Here is a 6,000-nt window from a genome sequence, read left to right as displayed (position 1 = left end):
TCCAAGCAATCCCTTCAATATAGAAAATGAAGAAGGTGAAGTAGAAAGTAGACAGGTAGCCATGGAAAATGTTACAATAATACACTTGACATTTAAAGCAATTTATTTAAACTGGGTTACACATTTCTCCATCACCACCTTCCCTCTCAGCCTTCCACTATCTTAATACAATAAAATAAAAGTACAAAGGTTGATGTCTAACCATTCTCCCTCTTTGAAAACAAAGCATGTGTTCTCCATCGTGTCTCCTGACCTGGACTATACATTTAGTATATGGTAATATTAGTGACCACTCATTTTTGTATGTCCGTGGCAACAACTTAGTTTGAGGAAAATGTCCATCACAATCCGACATGTTGATGACCCAATTTTTGTAACCTATTTTTTTCACCCGCAGTGTCAATTTTCTATAATCCTGGGCTACACTCCCTCTGCCAACCTGGGGATAGCAACGGACTGACCTCATGCTTCCTTCATTCTATGCATGAGGAGTCCAAGCCAAGCCGCTTCTTTTCACCTGACAGGGGGGAGTTTCCCCGGTTGGGCGTAGCGTGTGGAAGGAACACGTTGTTCCAACCAGATCCTTTCCCCTCCATCAGGCGCCCAGGCTGGCCAGGGGAGGCAGTATAGTGTATAGTACTTCAACGTGGACAAAGTGAAAGTATAGATGATCATAATACCCTGTAGTCAAAATAAAACTACATAGCACAGAGAAGCAGTGCAAAAATATTGTGAAATATCATATGCAGTGGAGAAAAAAGTATTGATACTGCTATATTCTAATATATTGTTATTGACATATTCTGCAGCAATATCTGACTTGTTGATTACCTATATTATTATCATAGTTTACCCAGAGAGTATACTGTAGATAAAGAGCGCCTGCCCTCTCTCTGTGTTTATCTGTGTGTGTGTGTGTGTGTGTGTGTGTGTGTGTGTGTGTGTGTGTGTGTGTGTGTGTGTGTGTGTGTGTGTGTGTGTGTGTGTGTCTGCGTAAGTGCGTGCGCAAGTGTACTCACACGTGTGCGTTTCTGTGTGGGCACGGGGGTGTGAAGGTAAGAGGGAGATGGACAAACCCACGAGTCCGTTTATCTGGCCTGACAGAAACAATCTTCGGTGCTGCCAGTTGGAAAGCTAGACCCCCTCACATGGAGACACACTGGAGTGGAACAGAGAGAGAAAAGACCCCCTCACATGGAGACACACTGGAGTGGAACAGAGAGAGAAAAGCAGACAGTGTTTCACAGGAAATAAAAAAGAAAGGGAGGGGTGAGGGGAAGAAACATTGTGGTGTTAACAATTTGAAGCAGTGGTTTCCAACCTGGGGTTTGGTGGGGGCCCCCTGGGGGGAGTGAGGATTTTGTCTTTGTTTTTGTCTTTTTTTTTTACATAAACATACTTTTTTTTGCTAATATATATTATTGCTAATGTAAATGCTTTTACAATTTACAATTTAGGCATTTAGCAGACGCTCTTAATCCAGAGCGATTTACATTAAGCAAGAACCAAAAAAGCATGGGAATACATCACATATATACGCAGGCTTGCGTGTGTAATATACATGCACGCGCACGTCTGGGTGGCGGGGGTTTCAACTTTCAACTTAGTGCTCCAAGTAATACAGGTTGGGAACAAGTTGGGAACAAGACTAAAAGGTCATTAACTATTTAAAGCACATCTATGAAAAACCCCTGTTGAAGCAGTCCTGCTATTCACCAACAAGGCTTCAGCTATAGCTTTGTACCTACGTATCTATCAGTGCTGAACGCTTGCACTTTATCAGCCCCATCCTGAATTGACACCCCCTTAAGGGTACAATGGATTCGTTTAACAACAACCCCTCTCCCAGTGGCCCAACGCTGGCACACACAGCCTGGTTACGCACGCACACACAGCCTGGTTACGCACGCACGCACGCACGCACGCACGCACGCACGCACGCACGCACGCACGCACGCACGCACGCACGCACGCACGCACGCACGCACGCACGCACGCACGCACACACACATCGTTCATATTGTCAATGTTGTCTAGAAACCTTGTATGTCCAAAATGGTTTCCTTTCATGAAATGGAAGAAATTATGTGTTCCAATGGATCCAATGTAGTTATATTATATCACATATATATGGTAATCACAGTAATGCATTAGAACAAGTCAGCAAAGCAGCATAAAATGATAGGCGGGTCGGGGTCCCTAGCTTAGCCTTCCCCTCATGGTCAACCCTTTGACACTTAAGTTGGGAGGGTTGTATGCACAACATACTTGTCAGGACTCAGGAGTCGTTGCAAGTAGTTCTGGAGTGAAAACCTTTGATGGTGATGTGAAATGGAAAAGGAACTTCCACATCCCATACCACAGTGCCTCGTGAGCCTTTCTGTTGAGAAGGGCTTCAAAACACTTCAAAACATGTGCGAATGAGAGTGTATCCCAAGGCTTTTCACTGCTTTTCTTTTATTATAGCTAGTATATTCATTGAGTTTTACCATTTTTACACACAGTCAGAAACACCTCAGCAACAAACACAACAAATGGTCTTCACAATAACATGAATAAAAATAAGTTTAATAAAAAGACAGATATAAATATACTAAATGCATATCTGTACACATCACAAGTTCTTGTTCTTGTTCTTTTCGTTGGTCCGATAGAACCCACAGATACACTAATAAACCACACAAACTACAAAAAAACAATACAAGTCTTACAAGCTCACAACGCATCACGATGCGACTTGTTGTGAGCTTGCAGAGCAGCTATATGCTTGTTACTATTTCGTAAAACACTCTTGTAGAACGAAGTATTCATTTCCCCCCAGAAAAAAACATACAGACTTGAAATGTGTCGATTCAAGGTTTCTTCAGGACAACAACATCTTTCTATACAAGCAATAGTAGCACCAGTGAAGCAATGTTCCACCTTGAAGCTCTCGTCAATATATTTGTAGGAAAGTTTTGAAAAAATAAAGGTGAATGTCGGTAATTGTCTCTGTCGGGTGGAAACCTCATATGTCCAAGAGGCATTCTATGAAACTGTGCCATATTGTGTTCCTCAGAAGAAAGCAATTTGTAAATATAGGGTTTTAGTTTCCTTGGTGTGCTTTCATTGCATGTTATATTGCTTTAGAGGTGTATTTAAACATTGGCCTCACATGACCTTGAATGTATGCATACCTTACATGTCCCTTTGTATGATTGTTCAACTTTGACTAGCCCAAAACATCTTAATGATCATAAGACAATCAATATCTCATATGAAGTGTTCTTTCTTTCTTTTTTTACCCCATGTTTTAGTCAACCCTGAAAAAAACAGCTCTTTGGAGGTAATGGAAATATGGAATGTTCCAAAAGTTAATTCCAGCAACAAGGCAATTCAATGTGCTTTACACAGAACATCAAGCAAAGGAAACACCATTATGAAATCTCATTAGGATGCATAAAACAAAATAAGTAAAACTAACAGATGCAGTGAAGAGAAAAGAAAAAAGGAAAGTAACTATCAAAGGCAGCGGCAAGGTCTTCATGACCTGTGATGTAGAGTAACTGGCCTGTAGTCCCTGAGGCCTGAACACCCTCAGCAGTTATACTGGCCTGTAGTCCCTGAGGCCTGGACACCCTCAGAGTAACTGGCCTGTAGTCCCTGAGGCCTGGTGGAGTCAGGTTACCTGAGGCCTGAACACCCTCAGCAGTTATATAGAGCTGTGATGTAGAGTAACTGGCCTGTAGTCCCTGAGGCCTGTAGTCCCTGAGGCCTGAACACCCTCAGCATGTAGTCCCTGAGGCCTGAACACCCTCAGCAGCCTGTAGTCCCTGAGGCCTGGACACCCTCAGCACCCTAACCCTGTGATGTAGAGTAACTGGCCTGTAGTCCCTGAGGCCTGGACACCCTCAGCCTGTAGTCCCTGAGGCCTGGACACCCTCAGCCTGTAGTCCCTGAGGCCTGGACACCCTCAGCCTGTAGTCCCTGAGGCCTGGACACCCTCAGCAGCCTGTAGTCCCTGAGGCCTGGACACCCTCAGCAGCCTAACCCTGTAATGTAGAGTAACTGGCCTGTAGTCCCTGAGGCCTGGACACCCTCAGCACCCTAACCCTGTGATGTAGAGTAACTGGCCTGTAGTCCCTGAGGCCTGGACACCCTCAGCACCCTAACCCTGTGATGTAGAGTAACTGGCCTGTAGTCCCTGAGGCCTGGACACCCTCAGCACCCTAACCCTGTGATGTAGAGTAACTGGCCTGTAGTCCCTGAGGCCTGGACACCCTCAGCAGTTATAAGTTGTGAGTTGTGTCTCAGAAATGTGTCATTAGTGGAAATAGTTTGACATGAAACGACAGCGGGAGCATGACTGATCTATGCAGTCAATACTCTACAGTAGTATGTATCGCCGTTGTATCGGTGCTGTATGTGAGGTTATGAAAATGGGAGAATTGCAGAAGCCCCAATTCTTCCATAATGTATGCAAACATCTCAGGCTACTCAAGTTATTTCCATAATCAGAATAAGGACAATAATTTGATTACTGGGCCTATATGTAAACAGAGGCGCTGGCAATCGCTGACTTGATGTTTGGCTAAACCAATAGAGCAGTGGAATCTGCATATGGAAAAGGGAGACATTAGGGCTGTGCTGCATGCACCACTGTACCTATCACACCCTTTTACATCACTGTTGCTCGTAGGAAGCAGTGCCATGATGAATAAACGTGGCCAGCCAGGCTATGAAAAGCTCTGAATATTTAGGGATGATGTAAAAGGAGTTAATTAGTTCCAGAATATACCATTTTCATTCAAACCCTTGCTATGGATATGATTTTACTAGATTTAAATATGTTAGTATTTATTGAGTACAAACCAATAGACATCTGTTTGACAAGCTAAACGCTATCGTCTTGAAAGTATGATGAAAGATGATAGTAGAGATACTATCCAGGTTAATGGTGCACCCACTGCACCTGAACTAGTCTCATAACTCATGACCAGCACTCTGCTGCAGGCACTGGCTCTCATACAGGGTGAAGGAGATATCATATTAGGCTAGGCCAAAGCTCAACCTTTTGTAGCACAGAATGACCATGAGTAAGGCCACACTTGCATTTATTGTGCTACTGCTCGCTTTTGTTTGTTAGCCTATTGTTTGTTTGAGCACATGCTACTGCTGGAATTGTTTGTTTTAGCACTTTCATTTGTGTCAGCATTGTCGTTTTATTCAAATGTAAAATGTATTTATTTCAGTTTTCAAATGAAGTGACCCCTCAATGAAGTGCTCTAGTGTCTAGAGACCTGGAGATACAGGTAAAACAGTATACTTTCTATTTGTTCTATGTGTCTGTGTATTTTAATGTATTTTTAGTTTTCTAATATTACAAAACAAAAAATGCATTATTATCACTGTCCTTTTGTTGTAGCTGTGGTGCTGTTGATAATCACTCTGTCAGGGTTTATTTCTCAATAATGACCACGCTTGCCATTGATTATCCCTCGCTTATTGATCGCACAGGGGAATATCAGTCGCCCAGAGGCAGCACAGCAGTTTGAGTTGCAAGTTACAGATACGGTGAAAGAAGTAACAATATAAGAAACACTGTCAATAATGAACAGTAGGCTATACAAAAGTAAACACCTATACTGCACTATGCAACAAAAAAAACACCACAAGTTTACAGTGTCCTCACTTTACCTTGCTTATTGTATCTCTGGATAGGAGAGTCTGTTGGGTGGAATTGTGTGTAGGCTCTATGTCCAAAACCGCCACTTTTCAGGAAATGGAAAAAACAAACAAAAAACATGTAGTCATTTCTTTAATCACAAGCTCTTGTTTGTTAATACTTTGTATTGGTCAAATATGTATAAAAAAAATGATGTGATGTGACCTTGAAATATGTATGTAACATTTCAAGAAATCTATTCATTGGAGAAGGACTCTTCAGTGACACCAGTAGTAGCCTATAACGGTACATATATTATACAATAAGTGCGGTTGTCTGCGTTAAAGCCTAATTTA

The sequence above is a fragment of the Electrona antarctica genome (genome assembly GCF_951216825.1).
Source record: "Electrona antarctica genome assembly, chromosome: 11".
Lineage (NCBI taxonomy): Eukaryota > Metazoa > Chordata > Actinopteri > Myctophiformes > Myctophidae > Electrona > Electrona antarctica.
This window is presented reverse-complemented; position numbering follows the sequence as displayed.